We start from the raw sequence: 13,677 nt of genomic DNA, 5'->3' as shown, positions 1-13,677 counted from the left end.
AAAGTCACACAGTACTAGCTAACTCTCTGGAACTGACTAACAAACAAAGATTCAGCAGCATTTGCCTAGCCTGAGAGGATGGTTTATATAGCAGGTGCTGTCCACGCCCCACTCAGACCTCACAGACTGTGAGCACAAAACCAGCGCCGGATTCCCTGCCGTGCACAGAGCCTGTAACCACTACACAGTAAAAACCCGGACCGGAGTATCAGCTGCGCTCAGGTTACTTTGCTAACACTTGCCTCCCGGTTGCCATGGCGACGTGGCAGCACAGAGCAGGAGATCCTAACAGTACCCCCCCTCTGATGAGGGGTCAAAGAACCCCTACCACCGCGATTATCGGGGAACTGCGAGAAGAAAGAGCATATCAGTCTGGGGGCATGAAGATCACAACTGCGCACCCACGACCGCTCCTCCGGGCCATACCCCTTCCAGTGCACCAAAAATGACAGCTGACCCCGAACCATCTTGGAGTCAAGAACCCTTTCAACCACAAACTCCCTCTGACCCCGTATCAGAAGAGGAGAAGGTCTTCCACTGGAAGAAGGATTACTAACCGCCAGTTTTAAAAGGGAACAATGAACGGGGCAGATCTAACTGAAATGCCACCGGATTGATAACCCTGGTGATCTTATAAGGGCCGATGAACCAGGGGCCAAACTTATGAGATGGCTGTCTCAACTTCAAATTCTTGGTGGACAACCAGACGAAGTCTCCTAATTTGAAGCTGCAGGGTCTTCTCCGCTTATCAAAAACCCTTTTGGTCACTAATGACACAGACACAAGGGCTTTCTTCACTTTCCTCCAAATACCCCTAAGGACCGAAACAACAGAGGAACCACCAGACGTGGAATCCAGGGGGTCAAAAGAATTGGCCTTATGATGATGCCCATACACACAAAGGAAGGGAGAGATCCCTGTAGCAGAGTGAGCCGCGTTGTTATAGGCAAACTCCGCCATGGACAGATGAGCAACCCAGTCAGTATGACACTTGGAGACATAACACCTGAGGAACTGCTCCAAGGACTGGTTCACCCTCTCAGTCTGCCCATTAGACTGTGGATGGTAGCCTGACGACAAGCTCACAGAAATCTGGAGATCAGAACAAAATGCCCTCCAGAATTTGGCCACAGAGACCACATCAAGTGGCAACCCGTGGAGGCGCACAACATGCTGCATAAATAACTCAGACAGGCGTCTGGCCGATGGCAACCCAACCAGTGGAACGAAATGCGCCATCTTCGAAAACCTGTCAACGACAACCCAAATGGCTGTCATCCCCGAGGATTTGGGCAAGTCCACCACAAAATCCATGGAAATGTGGGTCCATGGCTTAGACGGAATAGAGAGTGGATGTAATGGGCCGACAGGAACCCCTCTAGGAGTTTTATTTCGGGCACAAACGTCACATGCCCGAACCCATTGATCCACATCCCTAGCCACCGAGGGCCACCACACCGCCCTAGACAGCAACTCCCGAGTTCTGGCAATACCCGGATTCCCTGCCGGCCTCTTGGCATGGAATTCCAGGAACACTCGCTGTCTTAACCTAGGAGGCACAAACAAGAGACCTACCGGAAGGTCTGGAGGAGCCTGCTCCTGTGCTCTAAGGACTAATGACAAGAGGTCCTGGGTAATGCCCACTTTAATACATGATGGGGACACAATGGGCAATGGCTCCTCGATGGTCTCTTGAACTGGAGCAAAACTCCGCGAGAGCGCATCAGCCTTGATGTTTTTTGACCCAGGGCGATATGTTATCAAAAAATTAAAGCGAGCAAAAAACAAAGCCCATTGTGCCTGCCTGGCATTGAGCCGCTTCGCTGACTCTAAATATGCCAGATTCTTATGGTCAGTGAGAATTGAGACCACAAACTTAGCCCCCTCAAGCCAGTGTCTCCACTCCCCGAGTGCATCCTTTATAGCCAACAATTCCCGGTTACCCACATCATAATTCATCTCGGCAGACGAAAATTTACGGGAAAAGTAAGCACAGGGATGAAGGTGATTATCAGACACCCCCATCTGAGAGAGCACTGCCCCAATACCTATCTCAGAGGCATCCACTTCTACCACAAAAGGACGCTCTGGATCTGGGTGTCGCAGCACCTTGGCCGAGACAAATGCCCTTTTGAGACGGGCAAAGGCCGCTTTGGCCTCACAAGACCAGTGAGCAACATCCGCCCCTTTCTTAGTGAGTGCCACCAAGGGGGCCACTATAGACGAAAATCCAGCGATGAACCGTCTATAAAAATTCGCAAAGCCCAGAAAACGCTGAAGCGCCTTCAAACTAGTGGGCTGCACCCAATCCAGGACTGCCTGTACCTTAGAACCCTCCATTTGGAAACCTTCTGAGGAGATAATATACCCTAGAAATGCGATTTGCTGGACTTCAAACTCGCACTTCTCCAGCTTCGCCCCAAGCTGGTGGTCTCTGAGTTTCTGGAGGACTAAGCTACATGCTTCCGATGTTCCTCCAGGGAATGAGAGAAGATTAGGATGTCATCTAGATAAACAACTAAGAATCTATCCAAATATTCCCTGAGCACATCGTTCATGAATTCCTGGAAGACTGCCGGGTCATTAGAGAGCCCAAAAGGCATCCCCAAATATTCATAATGCCCTGAGTGGGTATTAAAGGCAGTCTTCCATTCATCCCCCTCTCTTATTCGGATTAGATTGTAAGCACCGCGTAGGTCAATCTTAGAAAAAATGGTGGCAGTACGAAGCTGGTCAAACAAAACCGAAATGAGAGGCAGTGGGTACGAGTTTTTAATCGTGATACGGTTCAACTCCCTGAAGTCGATGCAGGGTCGCAACGAACCGTCCTTTTTACTCACGAAAAAGAACCCCGACCCAACTGGGGACTGTGTGGGTCTGATAAATCCCTTAGCCAAGTTCTCCTGAATGTACTCTGCCATAGCCTGAGTCTCAGGACGTGACAGGGAGTACAACCTGCTAGTACAACCTGCTCTTGGGAAGCTTAGCATCCGGCAACAAATCAATGGCACAGTCATAGGGGCGATGGGGAGGTAGTACCTCCGCAACTTTTTTGGAGAACACATCCGCAAAATCTGCATAACATCCTGGCAATCCTGGCAAACTTAGCTGCGAGAGCCTGACTGGAAGGCTCAAGCAACTCCTGAAACAATCACTACCCCAACTAAGAATCTCCCCAGAGACCCAGTCAAATTGAGGGTTATGGGCCCTTAACCAGGGTAACCCCAAAACCAATGGGGCAAAAGAACAGACAGTCACATAAAAAGACAAATTTTCAGAGTGTGTGGCTCCAATAAACAAAGGAATTTGGCTGGTGCAGGAGGTAATTTTACCCTGGGACAATGGTTCCCCGTTTAACCCACAGATCTCAATCTCTGATGCCAAAGGTACTGAGGGAACAGAGTGTTCCAGGGCGAATTGACGGTCCATGAAAACCCCATCGGCCCCACTGTCAAGAAAGGCCTCAGTCTTGACAGTTTGACCGAGGATCTCCAAAGTCACCGGAATGAGAAAAGTCTTTTTAGGAAATTCTGACTTCTGGCATGACAGGATATTTCCCATCACCCTCAGGCACTGAAGTTTTCCGGTTTTTCTGGGCATGATACTACAACATGACCTTTATTCCCACAGTACAAACACAAACCCTGCTGTCTCCTCCGCGTCTTCTCACGCGAGGAGAGGCGGGTAGCCCCAATCTGCATAGGCTCCTCGGAATATTCCTCAGAGTCTGAGGTTCCCTTGGGAAAAAAGGAAACTGCGGTCTCCCTTTCAAGCCTACGCTCTCTCAGCCATCTATCCACCCGGATGAATAACTGCATGAGCTGATCTAAGCTATCAGGCGAGGGATATTGTACCAGTTGGTCCTTTATCTGGTCAGAAAGGCCCCTTCGTTACTGGTTTCTCAGGGCTGGGTCATTCCACTGGGTATCATGAGCCAACCTCCGAAACTCCGTACTATAAACCTCAGCTGGCCGTCGCCCTTGCTTAAGAACCGTAATCTGAGCCTCGGCTGAAGCCATCCTGTCAGGGTCATCATACAAAATGCCCAGTGCCGTAAAAAAAAAAGCATCAACACTTTTAAGCGATGGACAGTCAGGCTGTAACCCATATGCCCAGACCTGTGGGTCTCCTTGTAGCAAGGAAATCACCATGCCCACCCGCTGAATCTCCGACCCAGAAGACTGGGGCCTAAGCCTGAAATATAGCTTACAGCTCTCCTTGAAACAAAAGAACTGAAAGCGATCTCCAGAAAAACGATCCGGGAGATTTACTTTCGGCTCCTTAACCCCTGAACTTGCCGCTGCTGCTGCGGGAGCTCCGCTAGCGGCCTGCGGGGTGTTCATTTTAATGGACATCTCATTAAATTGTCGAGTCAGGACCTGCACCTGATCGACCACCTGTTGCAAAGTATTTTGAGGGGTATGCTCCATATTCACACAAAATTTCAACAGGAGTAAGGCTGCTGAATATGTTACGCACACCAGTGCTAACAGGAGTATACCGGTGTATGAACAGAGAGGGAAGCGAAGCAAACGAACTCACAGACAGTATAACATAACATACACAGGAGGTGATGGAATAACTAATAAACACAAAGTGAACGGAGAAGCCCAAAGGCTCAGGAATTGGGTGTCTCCCTAGTGTCAGGAATGCTCAGATGGAATAGAGCGGACAATGAAGCGATGTGTAGTGATTTAACATGTGGAGCACCTGAAATGATGTTGCTAAGAGCAACAGAAAAAACCCCAAAGGGTTACCAACGGGTGTGGGAATAAACTCCTTGGTCAGAGATAGAAATATAGACACAAGGAGAGTATCCACAATCCTAACCCCCACTTGCAGGGCACAGGTTCAGCTTACTGCCACTAAACTGACACCTGGACGCCCTGCACAGTGAGGGAGGATTAAGCAAGCAGGTCTGAGAGTACAGCCGCTAACCTGCTGGGTTCACAGAATAACAAAAGAACCCCAGCAGGTCAAACAACTGACTCCAGTCTTACTGCTAGGTCCGGATTGGCAGAATGAAGTACCGAATCCCAAGGCCTATTCGCAGTAAGCAACAAGTAAATACAAAGTCACACAGTACTAGCTAACTCTCTGGAACTGACTAACAAACAAAGATTCAGCAGCATTTGCCTAGCCTGAGAGGATGGTTTATATAGCAGGTGCTGTCCACGCCCCACTCAGACCTCACAGACTGTAAGCACAAAACCAGCGCCAGATTCCCTGCCGTGCACAGAGCCTGTAACCACTACACAGTAAAAACCCGGACCGGAGTATCAGCTGCGCTCAGGTTACTTTGCTAACACTTGCCTCCCGGTTGCCATGGCGACGTGGCAGCACAGAGCAGGAGATCCTAACACCAACTTTCTTCTGGGTAAGATAACTTTCTCTTTAGGCAGTCAATATTCTGGTTTAAACCTAGATCATTCAACAGTTGTGTTGTACCTCTTATTCGTTTATTTTTTTATTTAGAATAAAGATGTTCCATAATCGTTGGTTCAGTACCAGCTAAACGATGCTGTGTGTATAGTGGTGTTAATGTTTTAGGACTTCTGCAATGTTATTGCTTGTCAGCTGCTGCATGGTTGTTCTTGTCAGTTCTATCAGGATCATATGTCAGCTATTAGCCATATAGTTTTGTGTAGTTTGTTTAACTTACTATGCATTAAGGGCATTTGAGCCATGTCTGGTACCAGTTCCTGAGAAGCTGGCAGTGGAACATAGCTTCTTCCAGCGATTGATACATCAAGAGGAATTGTGGGGCTAACTGTGAATTACATAGCATATTTTTTTTTAAAGATACAATTAATAGATAAGACTCTTTATTTAACAAACTTACAGCTGACTGGTGGTCTTGATAAGTCATCATATGACAGGTAATAGTTCTGAAATGGTGTAAGACCATACTGATCAGCCGTGTAAGAGTAATTTTTGACATTTGGCCCTTCTGCACCCATTTCGCCATAGCCAGCATAGTTTACACTACCTGTGGATGCATAATTAGATATTTTCAAATGCAAGTAACCGTTACAACCGTTAACAAAAAATTAAAACTTTGTTTGCCATAAATAAATAATTTCAGCTGTTAAAACAAGGTATTTATGACCACTCACCATTATGCTGTTAATAGCTAAGACTGTCTTCCATATCCATAAGACTCGTGACACACTCATCATCAGTAATCAAGGGTGTCTGATTTGTTGACTGTGAAAACATGTAAGGTTTATTTGAGCTGTTTAAAGTATAAATTTGTTTGTGCATATAATGTGATATTCATATTTGCATACTCTTAGTTCTCTAACGTATTATAAGTTACAATAATAACACCATCACATATTTAATATGCTATAAAATGATTTGACATTGCGGTGTCGCGTCATGGATTATGCCATTTTTAGATCTTTTACACATTATTTATATTATATATTTAAAGATATTTCAATGCTTATAGTGATAGTTTACTGATTTTAAACAAATAAATACAATTTTACAATGATAGCAGTATTTAAATTATTGACTTCAAACATGTTAAAGACAAGCATTCTACTTAACAAATGCAAACGTTGAAATAAGTGTATAACAATCATTCAATGGTTCAAATGTAGCAATTTAATTCAGAGACATACAATGCTTCATACAAATAACAAACCTTCATTGTACAGCTTGAGTAGGCTCATGTAGTTGATATATAGTTTAATATATATACGTTTATATAGTTTAATAGAGAAACAGAAAACTTTCAGTATACAATTATGAAACAAGATACATTAATATAAGATTGCTCATTCTCTCATTATACATTTAATTGTTTCTATAGGTATAATTTAAAAAGTGAAACACAGACTGTACACAAGCCTATAGAGCCCATTTTGTAGCACAAAAACACTCAATCATAATAATTATCACAATTATGAAACAAGATACATTAATTCAGGATTGCTCATTCTCTCTCATGATACCTCTATTAATTTCTATAGGTCTACTTTTAAAGATGAAACACAGGCTGTACACAGGCCTATAGAGCCCCATTTTGTAGCACAAAAAATGCGTAATCATAATAATTATCACAATTATGAAACAAGATAACATTACTACAGGATGGCTCATTCTCTCTCATGATACCTCTAATCATTTCTATATGTATAATTTTAAAAATGAAACACAGACTGTACACAGGCCTATAGAGCCCCATTTTGTAGCACAAAAAATGTGCAATCGTAATAATTATCTATATACGCACAATCATGAAATACATACACATCTATGATGAGCAATTCAATAAACAAGACCATAACATCTAAAAAGCATGTTTAAAGCAACAGTAAACAGCATTTGATGCTAAACAAGTATTAGAATTAAAATGATCTCAGAAAGTCTGATAAATCTATTGCAGTAAACTAGTAAATATATTATAACAAATGTTGAAATACAATACCCATTCTAAAACACACAATATACGCAGTATTAATAGAATTATTACTAACCTAACCCTATTAAAAATATTTCCAATTTAAATCAAAAGTAAACTACGCTTGAACACTAAACAATTATTACACAGTCTGAAAAGATCTATTATAGTAAACTAGTAAATGAATTATAACAAATATAAAAATTACAACATCTATTATAAAGCAATATATATATGATTGAATTATTCTGATCCACTTTGAAAACATGTGAGTGTATACAATTGCAGTCTGGTTTGTTTTTTAATTTGTTTATTAATCTAATTATTTTTCTCTTGATAACTCAAATAATTATAACCAAAATATTATTATACAGAATAATGTTCTACAAATCATGCTCTTCAATTTGACACCAATTTTTAGTTAAATTATTGTTGTACAGGTTTTACACTGTGAGCCATCCGGAGGTATCGCATAAGCAGCGTGAGGCTGATGATTTCTTTCTCAGATGTATGTGAACCTTTTACTTTGTAATAAAATCATTAAATCATTGATACTTTTATACTCACCTGGTGCGCCCCTCACTTTCTGTTTTTTACATGTGTCCGATGAACCTGTGGTAAGGTTCAAACCAGAGGAGGCAGCACTAAACTTCTATATTAAGGACAAAGAACTTGCTTTGGAAGCAATAATAAGGACCTGAGCAGACTCTGTGCAACATATTTCTTTGTATATATATATATATATATATATATATATATACAGTGAAGATATTCTGCACTCTGGTATCATATAACATGCAGCTTGCCCGGCGCCCTTCACAGCTTATGCAACAATTTAAAACCCACGATAGGCGGCACTCACGGACTTTAAAAGAATGAATAGAGATCACTCCATTCTAAAGCTTTAAGTTTCGTTTTATTAAAACCGTCGTCAGAAGCAACAAATTGAACAAACTCGGTCTTACCTTTATACATTCGGGTCACGTCATCTGCTGGACAGGATTGTCAGGATGGGATGACGTTTCTGGAAGTTCGTCCCTGGGGCTCCGTGGACGAGCACATGTGGTGATTTTTTTAATGTATAAAGGTAAGACCAAGTTTGTTCAATTTGTTGTTTTAAATTTATCTTTAGTGGTTAATGTATATATTTTTAAAATCCTCGTTATACTTTTGCAAGATCTATCTTTTTTATGTAAAGGAACTAGTCTAGGCTGGGTAAAAATATAAAAAAATTTTTAAAAGGAGTCAGGCTGTTATACTACACATTCTGCATGAAGTTCTATCAGGTAAAAATATAAATATTTTAGTTATTTTTGTTCTACATGTCAATTTTCAAATCTCATGCTAATAAAAGCGACCGTATATTCTTGAATGAAGATGGTGAAAATAATATATATATATATATATATATTTAAAAAAGGAATCAAGTTGTTATATTACACACTATGAATGAAGCTCTATCAGATGCATTTAAAAATAAAAAGCCAAAAGTACGTTATTTCATGTCTGTAGCTGTTCTCATAGGAATCTACTGTATCTCTGTTATTTTGTGACAGAACCAGCCCAAGCGGTTAGCTCAAGTCTTTTGTTTCTATTAAACCCTCCATTAGGACGTGTTAACACATGGCCTGTAGTTTTCCTCATGAAGACAAATCTCTGTTCTTTTGTGACAGAATCAGCCCCCTGCGGTTAGCTCAAGTCTTTTGAACAGTGATTGTCACATGATGACTAAGGTGTGGAAACTTCCAATGCATAGTTAATGTATATTTAAAACAATCCTTATTTTTCTGAAACTATCTACACTTTTAGCCATGTCTAATTTTTTCTCATGTGAATGAAAGTACAACCTATAGTTACAGAAATAATGCATGCTGATAGCTATTGTCTTGGCACCGGATCTTTATGTTTTTTATATCAACTGTCAAGCCTATAGAACCTGTCACACTGTGGATGAATAGGTATCTTGTTGTAGTAACTGTGTTTTAGCAGACCCCACTTTTATATTTATCTTTATTATCCTTATAATATTTGTCCAATCCACAATAACTACCCGGCATTATAGCCGTATAATATGCCTTTTTTCATACTCTGCTTTTTTTGGCTAGTCATAATAAGATCAAGTTACTAAATAACTTGTGTACGAGGTATTCTCACACAAATGTTTTAAAAATTGGATATCAATCTGATATCCAATTAATGCCACATCTATATCAAAAGGAGACGTGGAATCAAATGTGAGAGGAGCAACTGTCAAGTTTGATGGAAACTGGGACCCAGACATTATTGATCTTGACAACTTATCTACCATCAGTTCAACCACTGACATCTCATTCTCTTTACATGACATAGAGGACGACCTACAATTTGAGACAGCACGACACTCTCTAGAACAAGGGTGGCGTGACATACAGCCATTACTCGCATTACAACCAGAAGAATCACAAACAATTACAACTGAGACTGAACCTAATAAAGCTAATTCCAGACAAATCATGTGCCAATCAGCATTTTTTAGATCAGGAAACGGGCCCACAAGTGGAACCCGTCACAACACAGAGGAAACCACTGAAAAGAAAAAAGGAGGAGGTAGATGAGGATGTAAAAGGGGACAAAGTTGCAAAAAGACAGGACCAAGGATCCACGTCACTCCAGGAAAGGGAATTTTTAACCTTAGCAATGCAACATTAAGTACACATAAGCGCACTTGACAAAGGCCTTAAATTTGCCCCAACATCCAACATAAACATATTCAACACATATCTGGATATTCAAAAATTAACATGCAAACTCACTCTTAAAAAATTCTTCCAACAGACACTATTACCACAACACAAACCACCAGCTACAGACATATACAAATATACTGAACACCGTCCAGCATCCACCTTTTACCCCAGCTATGTAATGGGAAAACAGATAGAGACATTCACCAACATGATCCAACATGACATACTTAAAATCTGTGATCAACCATCAAGGCACATGAACAACATGACAAAAGCTGAACTTAAAGCACTCACGGACTTAAGTAAAGATGCGATTATTGTAGTGAAACCAGCCGACAAGGGAGGGGGAATAGTTGTATTAAACAGCGAAGATTACCTCAAGGAGGCACATAGAATACTTGATGATACTACCACGTATAAGAAATTGCCCACAGACCCCAAGGCCAAATTTCAAAAAGAATTCCGGTCACTCCTTAGGAGAGGCTTGGACACAGAGATCCTGACACCAAAAGAACATTCATTTTTAGACACATCACATCTAATAATGCCAGTATTTAATTATCTTCCCAAAATACACAAAGACAAACAAAATCCACCAGGTAGACCGATTATATCAGGAATTGACTCACTCACCTCTAACCTCTCTCAGTATAGACACCTTTCTACAATCATATGTAGCAGCACAACCATTACATTTAAAAGATACAACTGATATACTGAACAAACTACAGAAAATTAAGTGGCAGGAAGACTATTGGTTAGTCACATGTGATGTAACATCACTATACACAGTGATAGATCATAGTCAGGGCATCTCTAGTGTACACTACTTCTTGACCAAAGGTGAAACAATGACACCCGCTCAGAGAGATTTCATCATAGATTGCATACAATACATACTCACCCACAACTACTTGTGGTTTGAGGACAAATTTTACCTTCAGGTTACCGGCACAGCCATACGGTCGAGGTTCGCACCGAGCTACGCAAATCTTTTCATGAGCCACTGGGAGGTCCTCTTCATCTGGTCCATGTCGGAGCTCGACACGAGCCTCGTCCTGTGGTCCAGATTTATAGATGATATATTTTTCATATGGAAGGGTAGCCAAACATCACTCGAAAACTTTTTAAGTTACATTAACAACAACGATCAGAATTTCACCACCAATTACAGCAAAGAAAAAGTTTATTTTTTAGATCTTAATATCTTCATTGCAAATAATACCATCCACACGAACACTTTTCACAAACCAGTAGACGTGAACAGTCACATCCTTACATCCAGCGGCCATTATTACAACTGGCTGAAGAACATCCCTACGGGACAGTTCAAACGTTTACGGAGGAATTGTTCACGACTAACAGATTATGACACACAGGGACAAAATCTAATAAGCCAGTTTATAGAAAAGAAATACAATAGCGTTACTATTCAAGAAACCTTCAAGTATGGGAAATGGATAGAGAACCATTGTTACAATACAACCACAAGCAGAAACAAGCCCTAGATGACAACATATATTTTATCACACAATATTCTAGTAATTCACATCAGGTTTGAAAGTTCATTAACAAGTAACAAGTACTGGCCCATCTTGCTACAAGATGGAACACTGGTGGATGTACTACCATCAAAACCCAAAGTAATATTCAGGAGAGCACCAGATATTAAGCAGAAAATTGTGAGGAATCACATTGCACCCAAAACACAGATACAGAGTACCATTGACAAAACTAGCATGAAAGGAGGATTTTACTACTGCGGCTCCTGCAAAGCATGCACGACTACCAGAAGCAGGAGCACCAAACCTGTATACAAAGTTACATCCACCTCAAACAAGAAAATAATGCACATCAGAACCATGGTGACGTGTCACAGCAAGGGGGTGGTGTACATTCTTGAATGCCCATGCCACAAGCAGTACGTAGGTAGAACAGTCAGACAGCTTAAGATAAGGTTAAGTGAACACATTCGAAACATAACAAAAGGGTCAGAGGAACACCCACTATCTAAATCCTTTAAACAATTCCACAACAGTGACCTTACATTACTCACATTCATAGGATTAAAAGAAGTGAAACCGAAATGGAGAGGGGGCGATTATATTCAACACATCAACAAAGAGGAACTAAGAGTTATGATTGAGATGGATACACTAGTACCCAAAGGACTTAATTTTGATAATAAGGTCAGATCCATTATATGCAAATGAGTAGTAATAGCCACATAATATACCTGTAATCATCTATCAGTGACAATTCAAATATCTAGGACCAATTATTTTCTACCTGTGACCGTCATGCATACCGATTCCAATCCATTAATCAGGTTAGCACTATTGTCCAAAGGATACATTGTAAAATAACTGAAAACATCACAGTCAGAAACATCATTTAAATTTATTGGTTAGGGTACATGATTGACAGAAACAGCAACCAACCAGGGACAGCACAGGATTTAATATAGGTGAAGACACCACCCATATCCCAATTGGTCGTAATATGTGATTGATGGGAACAGCAACCTATCACCATACGGATAACGAGAACCAACCAAATTGAAGGGAACACACATTAGGTTATTTAAACCCACTATAGGAGAAATTCCCATACACTTTTCTCCAAGAGGAAGGCCCCCAAGGGCCGAAACGCGTTGGCGCACTACAGAACCACGAACGTCAACAGCGCTATGAAGAAGAAGGAGCAGCATCACCCGAGATGACACCTGGTCACGTGACTGAGGACCAGGAAGTGATAGCAGTCTACGAATGGCAGAGAGTCATCTGGGAGGAAACCTATGCTGGATGCAGGGAGCGTCGGAGGAGAACTAAGGTGAGTCTCTGTAGGCGGAGGGAGTGCAGCAACGAGCCGCTCTGAGAGCTGCCATCGTGCACACTCCCCCCCCCCCCCCCAAGACAGGCACCGAACCAGGGCTGACCGGCCTCCGGCACGTGACCAATCATAGTCACAGCGCCGGCGGTGGTAGCTAGAGGACGGAGGACCAGTCCGGAGACCCCCTTTTTGTTCATACCTCCACAAGCTGTCTTTAACTGCACACCAAGCACAGCTTCCATCCCTCTAAGTGCACTATCACATATACAGATCAGCGGGACGCCACAATCTGGTTTTAAACAAGGACTTTTCTTTCCCTTTTCTATTTGCCTCATTTGGACAACCTAAATTGAACTTACATGACCAATTGCACCCCTGGACAATTCAGCCAGTGCTTGATCAAATCACCAACATCACAGCACGAATACCATGGTATTTTGGACGTTTTTCTTATCAGAGACTCAGAACTTTGAAATTAACAACAGTTATCACACATTTGATTTAATAAATTTATTTATGCAACGTATACATTATTGCATCATTTGACAAGCCCATATATTCATACACGACAAGAAATCGGGGTTGAGCGCAGTGTAATTCTAATTTTGTTATATTGACTGATAACAAGAAGGACCGACTTGTTACACACTAGCAGCACTCCCCGTAACATAGTGCACCTCGGTGCGCAGTCCGCCCACCCTAGGTTCC

General features: G+C 41.7%; 1 protein-coding gene across 1 annotated transcript in view; it reads left to right on the top strand.

Moving 5' to 3' along the window:
- TMEM114 (transmembrane protein 114) overlaps positions 1 to 13,677 on the top strand; it is a 180,927-nt gene that overhangs the window by 128,405 nt on the left and 38,845 nt on the right. The gene's annotated exons all lie outside the window — the stretch shown is intronic.

The sequence above is a fragment of the Pseudophryne corroboree genome, chromosome 7, assembly GCF_028390025.1.
Source record: "Pseudophryne corroboree isolate aPseCor3 chromosome 7, aPseCor3.hap2, whole genome shotgun sequence".
Lineage (NCBI taxonomy): Eukaryota > Metazoa > Chordata > Amphibia > Anura > Myobatrachidae > Pseudophryne > Pseudophryne corroboree.
This window is presented reverse-complemented; position numbering and strand designations above follow the sequence as displayed.